This window comes from Rhinolophus ferrumequinum, chromosome 17 (assembly GCF_004115265.2).
Source record: "Rhinolophus ferrumequinum isolate MPI-CBG mRhiFer1 chromosome 17, mRhiFer1_v1.p, whole genome shotgun sequence".
Lineage (NCBI taxonomy): Eukaryota > Metazoa > Chordata > Mammalia > Chiroptera > Rhinolophidae > Rhinolophus > Rhinolophus ferrumequinum.
This window is the reverse complement of record NC_046300.1, coordinates 2,954,263-2,978,212: the sequence shown is the minus strand read 5'-3', so window position 1 is coordinate 2,978,212 and position 23,950 is coordinate 2,954,263. Positions and strand designations below refer to the sequence as shown.

At 43.1% G+C, this 23,950-nt stretch overlaps 1 protein-coding gene across 6 annotated transcripts in view; it reads right to left on the bottom strand.

Moving 5' to 3' along the window:
* The window catches only part of CNTN4 (contactin 4), a 795,376-nt gene that overhangs the window by 571,673 nt on the left and 199,753 nt on the right, over positions 1-23,950 (bottom strand). For 5 of the 6 annotated variants that reach the window (XM_033132994.1, XM_033132996.1, XM_033132995.1 and 2 more), the window contains one exon: positions 18,180-18,235. The exons of the other annotated variant lie outside the window; for it this stretch is intronic. The gene's annotated coding sequence lies outside the window, so the exon portion shown is untranslated. The remainder of the gene's footprint in view (positions 1-18,179; positions 18,236-23,950) is intronic. 6 annotated transcript variants of the gene reach the window in all.

Below are 23,950 nucleotides of genomic sequence, written 5' to 3'. Positions count from 1 at the left end.
TGACCATGATACACATACGACACAAGGTTAAGGAATCCCGATAAAACATCATGGCAGCACACCCAAGCAAAGCTCGGGCTTTCGTTGCTGGAACACAACGTCGCCTAGTCTGTTATAAATATTCCACCCCTCGGCGATCATTAGAAGCGATCACAGAACTGGAAATATGCAATACGCATTATTTATTTCCTGTTTGTAGGACATCACCTACACTAAGCTATAGATTCTGCATCACCTTTCCTATTTATTGCTTCAGGCTTTGGCGGAATGACTGCATCCCATGCTTTATGAAGCTTGCTGCCACCTTAAAGACGACTTTAAATTACATAGAAGGGAATGCTGACCAGTTATTCGCTATCTTCCCAGAAGCATATGAGAGGAGGAAAGACGTTCGCCTTTGATGATTTTCGGACACAGCAGCAGGTGCAGTGAAAAGCACACAGGTTTGGAGTCAGACAAACATAGGTCTAAACTGTGTCTCCTGGGAATTATGGAGCAAAACTCCCATCTAGCATTTCCAAGTGTATAAAATCAGAACAGAGTGACACGGAGCTCACACGTTTACAGTACAGCTTCAACATGAGACACGCACATCCCCACGTCCAGGATGCTACAGGGAGAAAAGCATAGGTGTGGGAGTCACAGAAGTTAGCTGTGATGATTTGATGATCAGGTCTTAGCCGTGGGGCCCTGGACCAGGAAGGTCCTTGAACATCCCTGAGGCCTAGGTTTCCGGGGTTTCTGAGCACAAATGAATGACCCTTGCCTGAGAGGAAGGAGAGACGTGGCGTGCTGAGCCTGGCACTGACCTTTGGTGTGTGGCTGTGAGTTCTGCCTGCTGGGGACGCAGGAGCCATTTGACAACACTTGCTTCCTGCTTTAGCAACATGCGAGTGGTGTCTGATCACACACTGACCGAACACGTGGCTCTCTGGGGAAAGGGGACACTTGGACATTTTACACGTGAGAGAATTCGCCAGGCCTTGACGGGTTCAGACACAGATGCCCACAACCCGCCATCAGTCAAGGACTGTAAGATGTACTCCGGCAGAAACTTAGAATACAACACCATCCGATTGTCTCATTAGGTTGGTGCAAAAGTAACTGCAGTTTAAAAGGCTAAAAAAAAAAATGCAAAAACTCCAAGTACTTTTGTACCAACCTAATACTTCAACTCCAAGCGTGAATCTCATCACACTCCCTCCCTCTCCTGCCTGAAAGTCTTAAAACACTAGTCTTATTTTTAGAATGAAGTCAGAACTTCTTTTCACGGCTTACAGGACCGTGGGTAGGTCCAGGCCATGCCGGGTTCTCAGTGAGGAGCCCTGCTTGACTCCTGCTGTCTGCGGAATGCACCGAGCTCTTCTGTCCTCCACAGCGCTTCCCGGGCCACTCCCTCTGCCTGGAATTCCTCCTTGGCCTGGTCAGCTCGGACTGCTTCTCCCTTTTTTCTGTTTAAGAGGGACGTTCACTAGACCTTGCTCAGATCCTCCCACAGTTCTCAGATCACCCTGACCCTGCGTGTCTGCTGATCATAAAACGCGGATCTGAACTATACATGTCATATGCACTTACGTAACACTTAAAGCCTTTCTTAGATCCCAGGGAATCACAGACCTGATGAGAGCGACGTCTGTGTCCACCTGCTCCCTGAGCGCCCCCGGCGCCTACCAGCAAGTTCCGTGCTCACGGCACACGCACGGGATGACGTCACCAATGCTACAGTCACACCGCATTAGGTGAGAAACCATTTCTTTTGTCTGAAAACATAATTTTATCAAAGATTCACTTTCGTTTTATAGCAAAGCATGTAATTTCCAGCCTAATTACTCAAGTTGTTACAATATAGTTGCATAAGCACACGGGTTGATTTTCTTTCTACAGTGAGGCATAAACGTATGAACTAACAACGTCAAAGTCGCAGAACGGCCTTCCGATACGACAGAGCAGGGTTTCTCTGCCTTGCCGCTGCTGGCATGGAGGGCCCACGGTTCTTTGCCGGGGAGGAGATCGCGTACAAAGCAGGAGGCTGAGCATCGTCCCAGACTCCACCCATTCAGAAACCAACAGCACCACCCCTCCCCAGCAGACATTGCCAAAAGTATCCTGGTGACGAAATCATCCCTGGCTGAATGCCAGTGACACAGAGCATCTGCCAGAAAACGCACTCTTTGTTCTGCACGAGGTGTGAGCCCAGGTGGCTGGGGCAAGCACAGGTAACAGCAGTGAAAGCGACTCAGCCCAAACGCCGTTGCGTTTACAGAAGAACCTCTCCTGTTTCCCATTTCATACAGTGTCGTCTCCGCTAATTCTGCCAGGGCCCGGAAAGTCAATTCCGCCCCATGACGAGCTGCGGGATAAAAGCAGCCCCGCACGCAGCACTCCCACGGCAGAGGCCAGTGTGCGCTCACGACCACACCGTGAGCGTTCAGGCTGGTCTGCCACGAGGAGACGCAGCTCCACACCAGCCTTTCGGGAGGTAAAAGCCCAGCACTTCGCAAGTTCTTCAAAAGTCAATTTTCAGCATTATGGAAGGCTGGGTTCACGTCTCATTGGGCAAACACAGAAGACTGAAATGCCAGGAGAATTATATTTTTGCATGACTTCCAGTTCAATGAAAGATGAAAGAGGACTTTTTTTTTTTTTGAGCGAGGGGTGGGGTGGGGGATGGGGTAGGGGAGAGACTAAAATTTTCAGAAACATTATTGAACTGGAGAGTAAAATATCTTTTTGCTGTTGAAAACAAGACAATCCAAATGGATCATGTGTGTTGCCATCTCCTGCTTCCTCCTCACCATCCTGTTCCAATGTCACCTCTCCTGTGACGTTTGCCACATACTCTGTGCTCCAAAGAGGCCAAGTGTGGTCACATCTGCAGTGGCGACCTACTCACTGGGTTTTCACGGTGCTGTGAGTTCCCTTACGGCAGGTATGTCGTTACCAGTACACTGCACAGAACCTAGAATTTGGGAAGACGCCCAAATTATCTGTCTAACCAGTAAATGAGACAGCAATCAAATATACATGATTTAAGCACATGCTGGTTTGGGTCTGTCTCAGTCTTAAGAGAGAAAATGATGATTCGTTATGGATCTTACTGATAAAACACCCTCAGTGTTTGCGTAACTTCCATCAGGAACTGTAGCCCCTAAGCTGTGAGTAACAGACATAGCATCGATCCAGAGAGGGGTCCCACGGCAACACGGAATAGTCTGCATCGTAATGTCTCCTAACATGCATGACACATCCCAGGAATGTCACCAGTGTATTCCGCTCTCTGCAACCAGACAAGAAGCCCGGCTCTAAAAGCCGAGTTGACATCATCTGTAAACTCACGTCCAGCTAATTAAATGGTGCAGCTCTGACAGGTGTATGATACATAAAAACAGTCACCATTTCACTACGTCCGAAGGCTGCTGTGGGCGGATTAAAACCTAGCAAGTAAATATTTACCGTATTTTAGTCAGAGAACTTGATCATTTGTCTTGGATAGTGTGAAAGGGCCCCAAATGATTAAGCGACGTTATATGACTATGACATAGTCCGAAACCCACTGGTAACATCTCACTGGAAGGCAGACAGACTTACCTCTCCTTAGAGTGCAGGCAACTGTGAACAAGAAAAATGCGCACTTTTGCATACATGCCCTATGATGAAACCAGGCATATTCTTTCATTCATCATATACTCTGGTATTTCATAAAAGGAACTTTCTCTGTTTGACAGTAACTATAGTGGGATAAACATAATTCCTACAAAACTCCAACAGAGTAGTTCCTTACATATAACCAACGAATTGATACCACTAAAATCACGATGCCCACAGGAAGAGAAGCAAGGATGCACTTCCGTTCCACTGGTGTTGCCTTTCTTTACCATCAGCTCCCATCCTGTAGAGCTCATCGTGGAAGCAGGGGTGTGGGGGCTCGATACAGCACATCATGGAAAATCATTTTTGAATGGTTCTGGAAAGCATATCTCTGTTATTTTTCTCATCACAGCAATTTACCCTATTAATCGTTCAGTTTTGGTTACAATGAAAACTTATGCAGTTATGAAGCGTGTTCGAGGTGCCAGAGGTAACTAGAGGGAAGGATGTTTTGTTACGCATCATTCCTAGGGTATTAAATGCCTCCGGGCACGAGGACACTATCTGCTGAGTGCTTAATATGCCAAGTACTGGTTAAGGTTTTTAAATACGCTGCCATCTCGTCCAGATTACCCCACGAGGTAGATGTTACCATCTCCTTACTGTAAGTGCCAAAACGGAGGCTCCGTGGCAAGCCTGTCCCAAGGTCACACAACTCCCCAGGCACGTTGCTACTCAGACTGTTAAGCGGACTGTGACATCCACCTGGAACATACAGAAATACTGTATCCTTTTTATCAAGGACCCTAAAGATAAAGCTGGTAGAAACTGTTAGAAACCCAAAGAAACAATCTTACTCCAGCAGACTTTCCATCATCCACACTAGAGAAAAATGTTGCATGGAGGGTAAACAGATGTTCCCAAACCACAGATTATGTTACATAGTAGGCTTATCGATCACACACTAAGTGTAGAAATCGTGCTTCGTATTACATAAAAGACAGCAGAGTTATTTTAAAAACCTCTAACTGAAATATGATATATTCTGTAGAACATTCTTTTAGAAGTATATTGAATATCAGAGTATGCTAAATTTACAGATGTCCCAGCATGATACCACATACACATAGGATTGAGAAGATGATGGTTGTTTCTATTTATAATAGTTACTCAAAGATAATCTACATGCTGCAGGATCTTATAGTTGGAATTATAGACTATTTTGCATTGAGAAAGGACAAGGCCCCCTCCCTGGAAAGGTCCATAATAAATCTGAGTTTGATTGTCACCGGTCCCCTTTAGCCCAAGTTACCCATCTTGTTGCTGAAAAAAATACTCCCAGCTGTCAAAATTTTAGTATCAATCAATAATCTCTCTGCATCCTTTGCAAAATCTTGGCTGATAAATAGATAAATCTGTCTTCTAGGTGTATGTTTACGTTAACAGTCCCTGCTCAAGCTGAAAACCAGGCAGTGAGAGTGAACTAAGGCCATGCACGCAGTCATTTTTACCAACCTGAACAAAAGAGTATGGAATCAATATGATAAATATGACCGTCCCTGAAGGTGGTAGAATCAACAGAATTTAGTTTCTAATTCCAGATCATATCCTGAAGTAACTCACCTCCTACACTGAAGTTCACGTCGCTCAGTTCTGAAAGTTAGGACAGACTCTGCTGCTCTGAAAAATCCAGTGTTTCTGGAGGTAGAAACAGTATCTTCATGTCACTGCCACTTAAGGCAGGGTCCGCCAACCACCTGGACGAACCTCCTTACAAAGGAAAGCACTCAGGCTCTGCCCAATCTTCCTGGAGCAGAATTCATATATATAATTTTTTTTTATTAGTTTGGGGAATCTTGCTTAAAAATGTGAATTCAGACCAGTACATAATTCGCATTTTTAAACACGATTCCCCAGTGATCTGTGGGCATTTCTGAATTTGAGAAGTACTGGTCTAGGTCTCAAGTTGTGATAAGAAACAGGCATGTGCCCTGTGGTCTGCATAAATGTAATGGTCTGGACAGTCCTGGAATTTCTAGCAAAAAGATGCAAATCTTTAAAACGATTCAGACGTGTCCTGTAAAATATTACTCTGACTTAGTTCAGAGGTAGATGTCACAAAAAGGCCACAGCCAAATGGTAGCGCTTTTTTTTTAACTGTACAGTACTTCGCCGTAATCAGTCCCTGACCAGGCTGGTAACCAGCCCCGCTCCCCTTTCAGCAGCTGGACGTGGTGTAAACAGCCTTACACTGAACGTCCTTGGATTCAGGATTAGCATTCAGGAAGCGCGGGGTGAAAGCGGCACCTGTACCCAGGGGCGCGCTGGAAGGCAGGGAGCACTGGCTCCCCTGGTGGCAAGCGTGGGTATTACACATAGGCCCGGGGTCAGCCCAGCCCTTGCTGCAGTGTGAGTTACAGGAGAAGTGAACACCCACAGAAATCGTTGGGCTGTCCGCCAAGCCTCTGGCCCTAGTCTTAGAAAAAGCCAACACCCAGAAGCCTGGCGGAAAGGCAGTCCTTGTGTCTCCTCACCCCACAAAGTAAAAGGGGTAGGGGCTTTATCTGAAACTGTAAAATTTCAGATCAGGCCACAGAGTCTAAACGAGACCCGAGTAGGGCAGCCGGTGGGCCATGTTACTCCAGGGCTAGGATGACCGACCTTGGCTGACTGCATGCTAATGTAGATAGAAGAACCTACGAAGAGACCAGGAAACAGCACAACAGGCGCACAGACACACAGACCACAGGGTCCCAGAAACACAGAAAGGGGCATGCGTTCATGCCTGACCTGTCAGCTCTGCCTTTAACCTGGCAGGACTTCCTCACTGCGGGTTCTGTGAGGTGCTTTGTATTTTTCCAGTAAACTAACTGTTTGGCTGGGCTAGTTTAGGGGGCCGGGGGGGGGGGGGTCTCTGTTTCTCGCAACTGAGATTTCTTTGTCCAAGACACTCATGCCCCATGACATCGCAGCCCATGCCAGCGTATGTCTATTTTTAAAGACCAAACGCCTTGAAATCAAATTGTACTTTTTGCTCTTCCACTGAATCACATGTGATATTAGGCAAAACGTCTCTAATTCTTTACATTTCTGTACTTCTCCCTTTAAAATATGAATACAATTCCATTAGGAGGCCGTGGCCCAGAGGTCATACGTTAGGACAAAGGCTAAAGCTACTTGAGAAATTGGCAAACCATGCACTATTCAAGGCTCTTTCTAAGCAGATGCCAGCTTGGGGGCACTCAGCTGTGCCAGCACCTTGAAATAGCTCCTCCAGCTTCTGAGGCTGCCCAGCTCCTGACACAGCAGGCTCTCTCCACTGGAGCCTGTGACTCACTCTTCTTTCATCTCCCCTGTGTAATCTGACACAATGTATCCCCAAGACACTGCCTGCTGGGGAAGCTTCTATTTCCATCTTAGAGCCTTTTAATTTGTATTTTCCCCAAATGGCTTATGTCTGCTTGTCAAGTGGGATTCTCACCTCACTTGGAGCTCCTGGCTCTTTGATAAGGAAGAGCAGGCTGGCAAGGAGAGCTGGCATGGCACAGAAGCCGTGTAAGCAATCAACAGCTTCTTTACAGCCAAGTGAGATGTTCCCACAGCGCCAGCGGATAGGGGCTCCGCAGGAGCGTCTCCTGCTGGGAGGAGCGTCTCAGCCATGAAGTCCCTAGTAGTATTTGCCACCTTGTGGACGGTAAGTGTTTGGGCTGCAACCAGCGGCTGACATCACCCCAGCGGGTGCCTTTCGTGAACCGTACGTGCAGAACCCCTCACTGGTACTTACTGGTCCTTAGGGGTGAAGAGCATCTGACCCCCACCCATCTGTAGGAATATCAACAATAATTACCGATCCCAGCCCGGGAATCAAGATGGAATTGACTTTGAATCCCAACTCTGACACACAATTAACATGAAATACTGGGAAACTTATCTAACCACGCTAAACTGCAGATTCTTTATCAAAGAAAAAGAAAAAGGAAGAAATGCTAGATGCTACCTTTGGGTTGGTTGCAAGTATCAAAGAAGAAAGGGTATTTATAAGGATTACGAAAGTGCCTGACCCATCAAAAGTGCTCAAATCTGGAGGCTATTTTGACCTTTATCATCATCGAGCGAGGACTGCTTTAGCCTTTAAAGCATGTGAATTCTTGTGTTTCTGTTGAGTACAATTAAATGTCACCCCGTCCTTTTTGCAGACGTAAGATCATCCTCCTCTGTCCTGGAGGGAGAAAAACTAATTGTGGGAAGTAAACTCTCCCCACTGACATCAGCAAGACTCCCAGTGTCGTGCAAACGGCACGAGTCTGAAAATGGAGACTTCTGGTATGTGTGACCCTGTGACTCTGCACAAGTCATTAAAGATTTTGGAGCCTGAATTTCTTCAACTGTAAAATGACAAATTGGTCCTGGATTTGACCTAGTGTGTGTTCTAGGAGTTTGCTCCTTCCAGCTGTATCACTCAATGGAGACCTAGTACCATATTATTCTCTATGGAAGAAACAGAACTTGGGCTTCCGTAGTCAGTGTTTGCAGTGAATTCTAGAAGGGACTTTAAAAATACAGAGAATTACTAAGACATGGAATTCTGACATTACACAGAAATAATGGTATATGCTGGGCATTTTCATTTTAGGCTATCTCATGCTTTGGGGAGGTGTTTCAACCAAGATTGGTTAGTCTCTGCCACGTCAATCCAGGACTGCCAATGGCTTCATACATTAAAGTTTTATATCTTTCGCCCACAAAATTGGATGCCATTTCCCTGCTTTGCTCCCCACTTTTCTTTGGTACACTTGCTTTGCTCAAATTTCTATTGGCTAAGACATCTAGATAGTCCCGGATTAAATTTTTTATCAGCATCAACTAGATACTGTCTGAGAGCTATTCATTCCTGACTATTTCATGAGCAGAACATTAATAAAGAGACATGAAGAGTGATTTAGGCCCTCTGTGAAAAACAGCTTTAGAAGTACCTTGAAGAAAGGACCACCCCTGGAATTCTACTCGAGTCTATCCTTTATTTAGTTAGGCATAGTTCTTATGTCTTTCTCTTATACCCTTACACATATCTCTAGAGCAACTGCCAGTCTCTTTTGTTCAAAATCATTAACATTGAGACAAATTTGTCCTTGTGTATTTTGATGCTCCTTTATTCCCCTGCCGTCAACCACTTGGTGGTGGTTTTTATTCTGCTATTTCTTCCTCCTGGGGTACAGATGAGGTTAAGAGGATTACTCAGCAGCTGTGTCCAGCACCTGCTCTTCAAATCCTAGGTTTTCAAGCCCCTAAGAATACTGCTGGGCCCACCTTAGGTTCTGCCATTACCAACATGCCTAATCCCGCACTTCCCTAAAACCTGGCTTCCGCAAACCTCGAAGGAAGCTGCAATTATGGTTCTCCCTTAAAAGCTTGCTTCTTCTTCCAGCAAGGATCTGGTTAGCTTTCATCTTATCTCTAATCTTTCATTTCAAAGGTGGATTAAATGGTACAATACGCAGGACCACTTCTCTAAGGTACATTCAGTCCTTGACTTTTGAGACAAGTGACTGCCTCACTTCAAAACAGGTCTTACAGGGAAAGGGAGCCTGCGGTGACCCCTCCATGCCCTGCCCGGCAGCTCCCCAGCAGCGTCTTAGCATCCTCCGGATGCAGCATCCTTTGTCCTCTGCAGATAAAGCTGGCTGCTGTTTCCTTGGCATCTCACTGCACTGGTCCCCACGTTTAAGTGTCTTGAATTTCTCTCGCTTGTTCCGGGGGGCTTGTGTTGATGTGCTCGGTGCATGGTAGTGGTCCATCGGCACTCCACCTGAGGTCTTACTCCACCGTGGATCTGCACGTGCCCACTGAGTGATGTCATCCAAGTCCACATGTGTGACATCAGAGCTGTACTAACAGTTGGCAACCAGTCCCTCAGTCCCGCCAAGCTCAGATGTTTAATAAATGTTGTGTAAAATCTTCAGATAGAGGTACCATCTGTATTATATTCCTTAAAATTTGCATGGCTAAAACTGAGCTGACAGCAAACGACTGGCCTTCGGGTAACTTGCGTTACTGCGTCTTTGAAGGCAATGCACAAATCCTGGGAGTCTGTGGTTTGCAGACCGTTTTTAAAGAGGAGACTCAAAAGGGAATTAACTCTGTTTGGGGTGATCTATGAAGTTTACATTCCTTGATTACATGTGCAATTAGGAGGGCGATTCTGTACTCAATGTTCTAAAGACTTTGTTTTGCAATTTTGACAAGCTACCATATGTCTGAGTGTAAATATGACAAGATAAAAACACACGCTAATTTCTCTTTTCTGTATGATGACAGCAATAATGCAGGCTTACTTTGGAAGTCCTCTCAAAAAGTATTTTATAGTAATCAATGAACATTTTATGCTACTATTACGAGACCCTTATGATAGCAGAACAAATTTCATTCCATCCATAGGTTTAATAAGACATGATAGCTCTTTACACAGCTACTTACAATTATTATAAATCAAGTGGGGTGAACACACGATTTTTGCACTAATGTAGTTTAGAAAGAATTCTGGTAGAAATCACTGAATAATTAAATATTAGAATATTAGGATGAGACAAGTTATTTCCTAAAAACTTGTCAATCCTAAACCTGCTTAGCTTAAAGAAGAGAACCCATTTATCTGAGGCATCAAGTCCCAATTTCTTATTTCATAGACGAGGAAACAGCCCAATGAAGCTTGATGATTTCCCTAACATCTCACAGTTGGTCATATCAAAGTGGAAAAAAAGACAGGAGACCTGATATGCAGTCGGTTTTTTTTTTTCTCCCCATTAGTTCGTATAGACACATAAATCATACGGTTACGAGATTGTTGTGGCTAATGTAACTTGAGCACCTGTTCTTAAAGGTTAGGAATTTGATGCTGGAAACGTCTAGTTTTGAAAACTTGATGGACTTGGCTAATGTAGCCCAATGCCCACCTACAAATACAGAAAATAATGAATAAAATATAACTAAAGCAATATTTAAAAAAATGTTGCCAATCTTAAGTACATGAGCGGTAATTCTGAACGGGCATAAAGGAGCAGAGGAGCAGGACATGTGACATCTCTCAGCTCAGGTGATGGGCCTTGTGATGGCGCTGAGTGCAGATGAGCCGGGGCGCTAACATTAGACATTGTGCCACAGAAAAGCAGATCACAGATCCCTGAATAAAACATGGGTCCCCTAAATCCATGGGGAAAAAAAATACTAGAAACACTATGCCAAGTCGCCGTAAGAATGGGTACGGAATTTTGCTGTTGGCCCTGGGCTCAGTATATCCCCTTTAAAAAGCTGAAACCCCAAGTTTTGCTAAGCTTTAGAACATAATCTAAATGTATATTACTCACAAAGTGCAGGAAACTAACACCAAAACGGGTCAGGAGCCCTTTCAACCCAAGAACCTCAGTATAGGCAGATACAAAACCCTCTTGGAGCATGCATTCACAACACAGGGGACACATATTCCCACAGGGGGTGAAAACAAACAAAACAAAACAAACAAAAAAACTAACATTGGCTCACAATATAAAATTTAAAACTAGATGAGGAAAAAAAAAACTTACCACAAAAAGAATCAGCTGAGACAATAAAGAGAGCATACAATATAATTACTAGAATAAAAGATTATAAACAAGTATAGAAAATAAGAGTGTGTAAAATGATTATAGATAAAATGAATTTGAATCCATAATAAAACAGAACATTATGATGAAAGAAACACAGAAAGATAAACCAAACAGAACTTCTGGAAATTAAAATAATAATAATAATAATAATAACTGAAAAATGTAAAACCCAATGGACATTTGGGGTTACAATTAAATGCTTTTCACAAATACTCTGGTTCTCCTTTATTTCCAGACAAATGTCAAGATTGTATTTCCTTTCCCCCTTTGGCATCATCCATGGCCATGTGGCTTCTTCTGCCAATGAAATGTGAGCGAAAAGGACGTGTGTCCATTCTGGGAAGAAGCTTTCCGGCCTTGATCATGATCCCTCAGGGCCTCTTTTTCGTCAGCAATCGTGGATTTACACCCTGACGGTGAGTCCACCAACATGGGGCTCTGAGTCAATGTAACGAGCAGAGCTCCCACGTTAACTTGCATCGGGTACCTAACATGAGGGAGAAATAACTTTTGTTGTTTTAGCCCATAAGATTTGGGCATTGTTTGCTAGTGTAGCATAAACTAGGTATCTTGACTACTACAAAATGTTAAATAGCAGAGTAGACACCAAGGAAGGAGGAATTTAAAAACTGGAGAAGGAATCTGAAGAATTTTTCCAAAATGGAGATGCAAAGAAACAGAAAATATGAAAGGATAGGTAGGTGTTAAGATAGGAGAAATAAACGGTCCAAAATACATCTAATTATATATGCAGAAAGTAATGGTAAGGGGTCAATATTCAAATAAATGATGAATAAGAATTTCCAAAACTGAAAAAAAGAAATGTGCCCTCAGATTGAAAAATAGAGTATCAAAGAGAAAAACTAAAAACAAATGCATAATTAAGCATATCATAATGAAAATGCAGCACTCTGAACACAAAGAGAAAATCTTAAAAACAAGCAGAGAGAAAAAAAAAAGATCACATAAAAGATTATCAATTCAGGGGGAAAATATTGTCCACTAGGAATTCCAAATCCAGTTTAACAGTATTCAAACATAATACTGACAGGTAACATTTCATGATAAACAAAGATTAAACAGCTCCTCATTAAGAGGACATATGGACATGTTACGTAAAAGGAACTTGAACTCAAAGGAAGTGAGATGCCAGAAGCAACAATGAACAAAAATTGGAAAATCTATATAAGTTAAGCCTTGATGACATTACGTATAACAATAATAATTACTAATTGCAAGAAAAATAAAGTTGAACTAAATTATGTATACAACGATAACTTAGAACTTTGAGTAGCACACTTAGAGTTAATTTTTTTTAGGCTTTTATTGGAGAATATTACTAAATTTGATACTGCTAAGTTTAAATTTTAAGGGAGTCTACGAAAACTGGAAATAGAGTACACAATCCAAAGTAATAGGAAGGGATATTGGGATAAAGAAAAATCAGTGTGTTAGAAGGCAGGAAGGATGCAATATACAGAAACCAAAGGCTGACACAAAATAGGCAGACACTAAAAAACAAACATAATGTATGCAGCTATCTAAAACCTGACACAAAGTAAGATGGTAGAAAGGATGTTAAATGTTTCAGGATTCAAAATAAGTGCAAGCAATTCAACTCCCTCGATAAAAGAGAGAAAAACAGATCACACAGAAAAATATAGCTACGTGCTACTAACAGGAGACACACCTAAAACGACATGGAACGGTTGAAACCAAAAGTAGGAAAGAAACCACCCCAGGGAGCTGGTAATTTACATAAAGCAGGTATGGTAATATTAACATCCCATAAAGTAAATATCATGTCAAAAAACATCATGGAGAACAGGTCTCATTCCGTAACGATCAAAGGTCAATTCATGCAGTTGAAGGAAAGCAGATGGCCACTGGTGACCGGTTGCCTCCCTCCCGAGTCACACCAGTCAGCAGTGACCCTGGACCATAACCGGTGCAGCTTTATCATTGTATTCTCTTCCTGTTCTTCACAGGACCTCATGCAATTTTAATATTTTTACTTGTTTCTTATGTCCCTCCTATTGGACATCAAACTCAAAATTTGAGGGCTCTTACATATTTTCTTTGCTACTGTACCACCAGATCCTAACACAGATGCTGGTACATCATTAGAATTGAATAAATACTTGCCGAGAGAATAAATGACCCACAGTGTCCTGCAATCCCAGCATTCACCAGGGCGTCAGCCCTCCCACTACCCACAAGGAAAAGCACAGAGCAACTGGGTCAAGCGGAGCAAGTCACGTAGCCATTTTTTCATAATTAAGGTTAAAAATGTCTGCTAAATGTTGTAACTTCTAATAGACTCCACTGCATCACTAAATTATCTTCTCTAGTCCCACAGTGTGATTTTAATTTCAATTTTCAAAGACAAAGCCAAAGGTAAAAAAAAAAAAAAAAAAAAAAAAAAAAAAAAAAAAATCTCTACTATATTCTAAAGGAAAAGAGTCCTAAGTAATAAAAATGATGGACAATTGCCCATTTTCCGGCAGAGGCTTATTTTCTGGTCGGCAGCAGCTTATGCCGCATTCAGAAGCACAAGCGCAGGCACATTTTTAGCGCCAGGCGGGGCGCTGTACGGTCCTGACTGACATCACCCAACACAGGTAATGCCACCTGTGCCAGGGAAGGCTCTGTGGTCTCCCCAGAGAAACACAGGGAGAATAAAAACCCTGTTTCTCTGGTCCCTATGATAGCAAAAGTCCCTCGGGGGCTCATTACATTCATCAAGTACAATCAGAAATTCTAGTCATTCTTTTATTTTGGGGCAAAATGTCAGCAAAAGAAAAGCCGATCTTGGGACAGTTGCAAGGCCATAATTCGAATGAGATGGCCTGATATGTACAACCAGATAATACCAATTTTCAAAGGATCGGTGACGGAGGGTCCGTTTTGCAACTGGCACCCATGGTAAGTCCTCGACATTCGTTCCTCCTAAGTCTTAAAGTAACCCCATAAAGTGGCTATTAGTGCCCTCACTTTATGGTTTGAGGTGTCTGAGGCTTAAAGAGGTCGTGACTGAAAATACTTGAAATATGAACCCGTCACCATCTGACCCCCTCCCTCGTACCCTTTATGTTAAACCGTGGGCCTTACTGTTAGAACTCTGACGTGGTCTTTGGCCTTAGAGGGCATGTGGGACTTTTAGAAATAGTGTGGACTGACCTGAATGGCACCCAAGGGTCTGTTACATTCTCTAGTCACCACATGTGAAGGAGAAATTTCACCTTCCTGAAACATGCATTTCCTAATCTATTGCTTTATTGAGATATAGTTCACATATCACAAAATTCACCCTTCACTGTGTAACTCGGCGGTTTTGGGTGTATGCACAAGGTCGTGCAACCATCACCACAATCTAATTTCAGACCATGCTCTTCACCCCAAAATGGGAACCCTGTACCCATAAGCCGTCACTCCACACACTCCTCTCCCCTTTGTTCCGGGAATCCACTAATACACCTTCTGTCGCTACAGTGTTACCTGTTCTGGACATTTAACATGAATGGAATCATACATCATGTGGCCTTTTATGTCTGGCTCCTTTTGTTGTCATATTTTCAAGATCCATCCATGTTACAGCGTGAATCAGCCCTTCATTTTCCTAATCTATTTTAATTAATATCACCTAACAAAAGATGGAAATTATTTGCAGCAATCCAGAGAAAAAGAATGTAACTGTCTTTTTCCACTTTCTCCATGTGTGGAGTTTAGACTACATTTTACGGTATTAATAAAGCAACTTTACATCACATAAGCCCACATCGCGTATTACAGTCTCCATTGTACAGGTGGGCAAAAAGAGCCTCAGAGAGATTCGGTTATTTCCTGTAATATTGGAGCGAGGATTTGAGCACAGGGCTCTGAACACAAAGCCAAAATTAGTTTCGCTTAGTTGATGGATTTATGATGGGAACGACTAACTGGCCCATTCAGCCGGTGAACCTGCGGCCTTTGGTTCACCAGAGACGGACTCTTAGGAGCTAAGTTTCCACAGTCCATCAATTCAGATGTCTTTGTGTAGCTGAGGACACTGACCTCAAGTGCCTGTTGGGGCACACAGGCAGCCAATGATGTGACACGCTAATCACGGCTGTGTAACCATCACCACGACCTAATTTCAGACCATGCTCACCACCCAAAAGGGAAACCCTGTGCCCACCGGCCATCACGCCACACTCTCCTCTCCCCTGAGTCCTGGAATCCACTAAGACACAAGTAGAGGGAGGTTGCTGGTGGTCCGTGAAGCCTTCCTGCCATCTGGGAATGCAAACCCAGGGGAGAAAGATACTCTGATTTCTTCTCGGAGAATCTGAAAGTCATCACTATATATGAAGGCGAATTTTTAAGTGCAGCCAACAAATTAAACTTTGTTTTGCCTTTTGAAATTAAAAACAAAACAAAACAAGAAAACAAAGGCAACTGCGTAAGCAAAATAACTCTGTTTGGGGGCTGTTCTGATCCATAGGCTACCACCTTTACAACTGGTGCTAGAGGACAAAAGGCTGGGAGTGGGAGGGTGGTGGGGCGGGCCCTCCTTAATATGGCCAAAGAAGGACCACGGAAATTTGAGGGATCTGACCCCTGCATTCCAAGCTTAATTTTGGACATCTCCAACAGCTTCAACTTTGAAAGACAGAGGAGGAACCAGAATAGGGAAGATGTTGTTAAGTTCTCTGTTCGTGGATCGTGACAGACGACAGCCTTTGTGTGTGTACTGCGAGGTTCTAGGGATACCATGACGTAGATAGAGGAAGACACACGCACTGGTTCCATGGAGCCACCGTGGGAGCGGAGGGACACCAAGCAAGCGAGGACAGAACAATGTCATTACTATGTCGTTGACATTCCTCTTCTCACCAGAGGGAAGCCTCACCCAGGCAAGCGAAAACACGGGAGGCTTCCTGGAAGAAGTGAGTTTTCACTTAGCAATAAAATGAGTTGACTGACCAAGACAGAACAAGAGAGCAGGGGAAAGAGAACAAAATATTCCAGGGAGAAAGAATAGAACAAACAAAAGAAAGGGAAAAAGATGCCATATTTAAATAATTTAAAGGTATTTGAACTGATAGAGCATATTTTGGAAGGTGGGAATGGGGAAAAGAAATGAAGGTAGAGAGATAAGTGAGGACCAACTTATACCGAACATCCTAAAGCCATGTTAAATACCTAGGAATTGAGGCAAGGAAAATAAAGGTGATGGAAGACTTACAGGTGCCTGTGGTAATCTGATTAGATTTAGGCAGTGATTTAGGAGATCACCCCCACTGCCCGAGGTGGGGTGGACTGTAGGTAGATGAGTCTGAGCAGGTAAACACAGAAAAGAAGTTAATAGCAAGTATGACAACAGGCAGAATATCTTGGAATAATGCCACCACCGTGAGAAGCAACCTGGCTGCTGCTGAAGAATTAGTGACCACGTGGAGAAAAGGCGCCCCTAACTAACCTGCAAGCCAACCCCAAACACATGGCACTCCTGGTCACGACTGGGAGAGTCTGTTCCACAGCAGGGGACCCAAGCAGCTGACCCATCACACTCCAAAGGAATAATAAGTGGTCATTGTTTTCAGCCATTGAGTTTTAGAGGGGTTTGCTACAGAGTAATAATAGCCACTTGGTAAAACAAACAAACAAAAACCCTTACTCCATCTTGGCTTATGAAAATCATCTAAGGATCAAGTGAAAGAAATTTTTAAAAAATATTTTTTAATTGAGGGTGCTAGAAACAATCTTCCCCGAGAGTCCAAATCACACACTGATATTTACGTGATGTCATCGATCCATGTACAATTGTATTTAACTTTTATCTTGCTTGGGAGATAACTTGGCCATCAAGAAATAATTACTGTATCTTTTAAAATAATTCAGCATTGCGTTTGGTGCGTGCCAACGGGATGAGAGCTTCGTCCACCACCACTTCCCATGTCAGTGTTTTCCCCACGCACGCCCAGTTAGCCAGTTAACTTTACTACCACCCATGTCACATGTCAGGGACGGATGCCGTTACGGATGAACGATGTCCCCCAAAGAGATATCTGAAATCCTAATTCCCACCGTGAATATGACCTTCTTTGGAGAAAGGGTCTTTGCAGATGCAATCAAGTTGAGATGAGGTCCTATTGGATTCGGGAGGCCCTAATCCAATGGCTGGTCTCCTTATGACAAGAAGGACATTTGGACGTAGACACGCAGGGGAGAGTCCACGTCAAGACAGAGACTTCAGTGAGGGAACGACAGCCCAGGAAACACAAAATTGTTGGCAAGCACCAGAAACTAGAAGAAGGAAGGATCCCCCGAGAGCCTTCAGAGGGGGGCCTATGCTTTGATTTCACACGTCCATCCCACAGACGGAGAGAATAAACCACCGCGGTCCAGGTACTCTGTTACAACAGCCTCAGGACACTCACAGATACCAGTGTTACGTCTTTAGAGCTGTATCTTTCATTAAGGAAAACTGTGGCATACGTGTAGACACTGAGTGACATTTTTCCTGTTTTATCCATAAACAGCTTCACCTCTCAGACACGAACATTTGTAGGACCAAGTTACATTAATATTTGTGTTGATTTGACTGATAAAATGTCCTGTCCTGCAAAACCATTTGGCAAAAGTGCAACATTCTTTACTTTATTCCCAACACTCTTTCCACAATGCCAAATTCCGAAGTTTCTGAATTACCAAATTAATCTGAGCCACAGAAGAGCTACCACAAGTATCTTCCTCCAGAAAGACAAGAGGAAGGTCTCAATTTCCTATTTTCAAGTATTAATTTATATGACTTCATTCCCTTCAGTAACCTCAACCTTACGGAAGACATCAGAAATGCTCTCAAGGTATCAATGTATACAGAAGGGGACTCCATGTTTCCACAGAAACTAAGGCTGTCAATCAAAGAGGAAGTACCTGTGAGCAAGCTCTTCCCCGTGGGACGCTTACCTTTTAGGGCAGTTATTGGGGCCACATGCTGGGGAGTTGCTGAATGTCACTGATTCCTAGGATACAAAACACAAATAAACAAATAAATACATTTTTAAGTATACGTGGGCTTACATATAGCTGGTGCTTAACTCTCCCCATTCTCAAATTAAATTAGGAGGAAACGAAATCCAATACAGTTGGTGTGGATTTCCAGCTTGAAGCAATGGCTGAGATCAGGGCCAGAACGCCAGGCTCCTTTCTCTGCTCGGCCTCCCGCTGGCTGTATGACTCGTGACATGTCACCACTCTAGGCTTTGTGAGGCCCGTGTCATATTTTGTGGTGTTCAGATTCAATAAAAGAGACTGTATCCTAGAAGGTACATTACAAAGGGTTTTCTAATAATGAAATGGTGAGCGATGAACAAGGGGACACCCTACAGTTAAGTGAATACATAAAATGAGGGTAACAATAAAAAAACAAAAAACAAAATCAAAACACCTCATCCCATAAATATGGCATTGTATATTCTCTTCAGGTGATGAAGTTAAACTTTAATTGGAAAATGAGTTTTGCACCTGAGAGTATTTTTCCCTGAAGCGATAGTTTTTCCCTTTAAGGAAAATGTATACACAATATTATTTAGAATAAGTGTAGATACTCATATCTTCATGTTTATGCACATGTGTGTATCCTCTAACCGAGTTTCTACTGCACATAACTTTACTTCTGAGTAAAATAACTGTCTTGTAATATTTTTAGAATGGAAATTATCACTTAATGTAGATATACATGTAGATTGGCCACTCTGAAAAATCTTTAATTATAGAAGTGTAGCCTAATTTACGTTTAAATATAGCATACTTGATTGGGATAGAAATATTATATGTTCTTGATTAGCCATAAATACATAATCACTTAAGTTTGCGATACCCCCTGCTGGGTAGCATAATAATTTACCACTGTATTAAGCACCTACTTTTACTTCCAGGTTACGATCAAGAATTTCCAGAAAGTAAGGACCAGATATGTCCTCTTTATATCGCCAATATATTCAGAAATGTATTTTTTTCTGTCCTTTTTTACCTATGCCCCAAAAATCAAGGGCCACAAATGATCCTGATGAATGTAAAAAAGTATTTCTTATAAATAGAAAAAATCCTATATTCAGCTTACCCATGAATCCTACATGTGCCACCACTTGTTGTACTGTGATATGGTCAGTCACCGGCTGTAGGTATGTAAGCTGGCTACAACAGTTCATTACGTATCTCAGAGCCCCGATTTATTTTTCTTACATTAAGGATATGTACTGATAGGGTAAAGCTCTATTTACAGCCTTTGGCACCGTTTGCAACTCCAGTTTACAGATCAGTAATAATAATTAAAATGACCATAATAAAAATAAAAAAAAAGAAACTTTGGTCAAGGTTGCATGGGACAGTGGCCTGGGATGACATATCACCTCATTCAGTTACTAGGCATGCAACCTTCCTCAATTCATTGCTCTACACCTCAATTTCACCTATAAAGTGGGCACCATAACCTTATTCAGCCTCAAAGAACAACTGAAGATTAACAATACAATCTAGGTGTTGTGATGCCCCACTAGTAACATGGCAGGAAACAGCGGTCAGAGATTGTCAGACATTATGCTCAGTCTCATGAAGGATGACTATACACATGAAAAGCAAAGCCAGCACTAAAAACAGCATGTACTACCAAATATTGGCCCATTGTCTAAGACACTTGGCCCTAAATTCATCCCTTTGATTTTTGGAATTGCTTCCAGAGGGAACCCTCACCCCAGTAGGATGGGTTAACAGCATGAGTACCTTGATCAGATTAGTTAGGTGCCTTGGAGCAAAGAGAATGCGAAGCAGATGGGAGGGTGGGAGTGAGACGAAATATCTGGGACTTATCCCAAGGAGGCCCATGAGTCAACATCTGCTTCTTGAAGACCCTGCCACCGAGAGCTCCTGGGAAGGACCACTCTCCGTACTGTGCGATTCAACCTACTGGCTACAGCACGTTCACCACCATTGAATACTTGAACCACGTAAAACTCATAGCATCATTCTCTGGGAGGTTCTGAACTACGACCCTGAGGCACGTCAAGGTAGAACTACGGGCACAGATAAACCTATTGAGATAAACAGGGAACAAAAGACCTGTGAAAACCAGAGTTGAGATGATACACACCCTTACGCCTGATCCCTCTGAGAAATGAGGGACTGAAAATAGAGTAAGAGGGTGAGAAGTTAGTCCCCAGAGGGTCAGGTTTTACCAAGCTTTCTGCTCTTAGATGGTATCACTTTGCCTGGCACAGGGTCTCGGTAGCCCTTCTTCTTACAGAAGCTGGCGGTGTAGGTTTCTGTACCTCGCAACTAAATGATGGCTGGTAAAGCAGTGAAACCACTGATGGCAAACTTTCTGAGGGTAGTAGGAGGTCTCAGCTACGTGCCTTAAGAAACTGAGGGAAACATGCAGACGAACACTAGACGGAACATACAATCAAAAATCGCCCCCGACGCTGTCTATGTGCAAGGAAATCTCCATATTCAGATATTCCTGGCTCGCGAATAGGAATCACAGTCAGCTAGCTGTTCCTTTACCCTATTTCCCTGAAAATAAGTAACCTAGCCGGACAATCAACTCTAATGTGTGTTTTGGAGCAAAAATTAATATAAGACTTGGTATTATATTTTATATTTCATTATATTATAATATTATATATTATGTAATATTGTATCATATTATACCCAGTCTTATATTATAGTAAAATAAGACCGGGTCTTATATTAATTTTTGCTCCAAAAGACGCATGAGAGCTGATTGTCCGGCGAGGTCTTATTTTCAGGGAAACATGGTACTAGTGTTGACCAATAGATTTTACATTTGAATTTATTCATTTACTCAAAGAAATTAGAAAAAGAAATAGAACAAGGTCCCTAACTTCATGGGGTGGCTGTCAAAATAAAACTACTATACTCCCCCCCCAAAAACCAAACAAACATCATCAAAATGAATCTGAAAGACTAACAGACCATTCTTTTTGAAATAATCCCTTTAACAAAACCGTAGTGTCTCAGGATCGTAATGGATCCTGTGCTCCTGTTATGTTCAGCATCTTTCCAGCATGACACTAATCACAGTACGTTTATCACCGACACCGCACAAAACACAGGTCTTCCTTTGTGGGAAAATCGGTACCTGTCTTATCTTGTTTTACTCTTCAGCTTGAAGCTGCAGAGCTTAGTTCAACCCGGTCCAAAGCATTTGTTCTCTAACTGTGTGCAGACTGAAGGAATGAAACCAACTTAAAAACTAAGTTAAAGGGATATGCATTCCAAAGAAGTCCCGTTTCCACAGCATATTTTCACGACTGCTCTTAAAGGCCTAGGTAGATACTGAGAAGTTCTTGATTTTATAACTAGGAAATGTTTATTCATTTCTCATAGGAAAAGCAAACGTTGAACAGACATATTCTTATCAGCGGACAGAGTGATTTAACTAAAACTTTCTGTCTCAGATGTGCCAACATGGGCAGAGATGGATCAGGTAAATAGATACCGGATTCTAATCCTGGAAAGGTAGAAAGAACGTGGGAATTACTCCTGGCCACTTCTGAGCTGTTGGACACGGAAAGACACTGTGCATCCATCGTCAGCAGCTGTACAATGGCCTCTCTCTGGTCAAGAGAGCAAGGAAAGGCCTTCATTTCGTCACCTTCTTTAAGTTCGGCTTTCTTATGTATAAAATGAGCATAATCACTGCATTTCCACCACACACTGTTTCGGTGAGGCAAAATGAGGTCATCCGTGCAAACAACAGTGCCCAGTGCGACGTGTGCACAAAATACTTAATTATTCTGAAAACCACTGAAAATTTATTACGTTTTCCAATGTTACATCCCTCTCATTTATCTACTGTGACAATGGTATTAAGTTATGGTTAAATTTTAGCTATGGCTTCTATTATAAACTCCAAAACACTCCCACGTGGGAACAGATAGGAAGTGAAGACATGCACAAATGAGTCAATGGATGACTCTCCCCAGGAGTTTTGAACAAATCCGCTGGTGTCAACCTAAGTGCACTGGCTGTATTCCAACACAAAGGAACCGGAACCCACAAATGACGGCAGAGAACCTGGGCCCAAAGCCACTCTGAAGAGGCAGCAGGTGGCAAGGCCAGGTCAGGAAGAATGATGTTCCTCCCGGGAACAAGAAGCCCTGATCCAGACCTTCCCAAACACCTTGGAATTCAAAGCGGTGTTTGTCATTTCCTCAGGACGAAACAATCCTTCCCAAGTGAGAAGTAAAAGCCTGAAAATAATTCTGATGAAAATTTTCAAAAAAAACCAGATGAGACGTATCCAGTTCTTTCTGTTCTCGCTGACAGAGGACCCGAGACTCGTGGGGACAAGGGTGATCTCACTTCCGGGTCTCTTCCACTTTTGCTGGGGTCAGACCTGTCCTACCCAATAACACACGGTTACAAGTCTCCATGATCGCACATCACCTCTTGCACACCACACCCTGAATAAATCAGCAGGTGACACAGGGAGGGGCTCCGAAGGCAGAGGGGTACCTGAGCTTCACCACATCCCTGCTAGAGGAACGCGGGCAAGTTATTTAACCCTCACCGTTTCCGTTTCTTCAGCTGCAAAACAGAAATGATATTAGCTCCCTGGCAAGGTTCTTGGGACGATAATGTGAAAGAATGTCTGAAAATCACCTGGCCTATAGCAGGCGCTCAATAAACGTCAGCTATTATCACAGTGTAACAGCGTGAAAAGGTAGCTAGCACACAATCACCGTCCACGTTCTGGAATGGCCTCCCATGCAAAGGGCTGCTCCTTCCATCCACCTTACACTGAAGTTACTGATGACACTTTCCTTCACCGAATCGCCCATTTCCCGTGAGCTTTACTTCCTTCACAGGTGGTTAAAGCCCAACCCGAGGTTTCTGTGGGAGGGAAAGGTCAGGTGACATTAAATTATCCTTGTTTATTTCCAGAATTTCCACGAGCTCTGCTGGACATAATTGAGTATTAACATTCAGGTTCGTAAACTAATGAAGAAGAGATTACATTTCAACGCGTTTTTCAATGGGAAGTGGGATGCGTTTCTAGTCATGCTGTCTCGCTACAAGCTGACATATGTCATTTGCTCCTTTTATCATTATTGCAACAAATAATGTCAACCACAGAGAACACTAATGGGTCCCCCCACACACTCCAAGTGAACAACAGCCCAACATGATGCAGAACAGGCTTGAGAGTTATTAACACAATCATATCCTCGGGACTTTCCCTGGGCGCCATAACTGGCACAGGGAGGATATGATTATCTCTCGATAACAAGGGTCCCTGCAGCTTCCACAAAGTGAGGGGAAAAAGTCATTACTGTAGAGAAATGGGTTATTTATTGTACTGAAACATAAAGCTGATATTTAAGCTGAGAATAGTGGCCCTCCCTGAGATGGCAGTGTCACACAGTGCAGGAGGTTTCCTGGCAAGATCACACAGCCTCGTTCACCTTGGAGATTCTGGCTTGAAGAGCCATTTTCTGGAAGACTAATTTCCGCGGTCTGGACTACAAGATAAATGGGGCTGGAAGATGCTTAAGAGCCGAGAGATCTGCTGAAGGCAGGGAGGAGGGTGGGAGAGAAACGGGCATGGCTCGTGCTGCCGATCAGCTGTAAGGTCAGAAACGTGAGATTCGGAGCTTCACACATTGTCCTGAGGTAACACAATGAGGGCAGCTCACGGGAGGGCCTGCAGACAG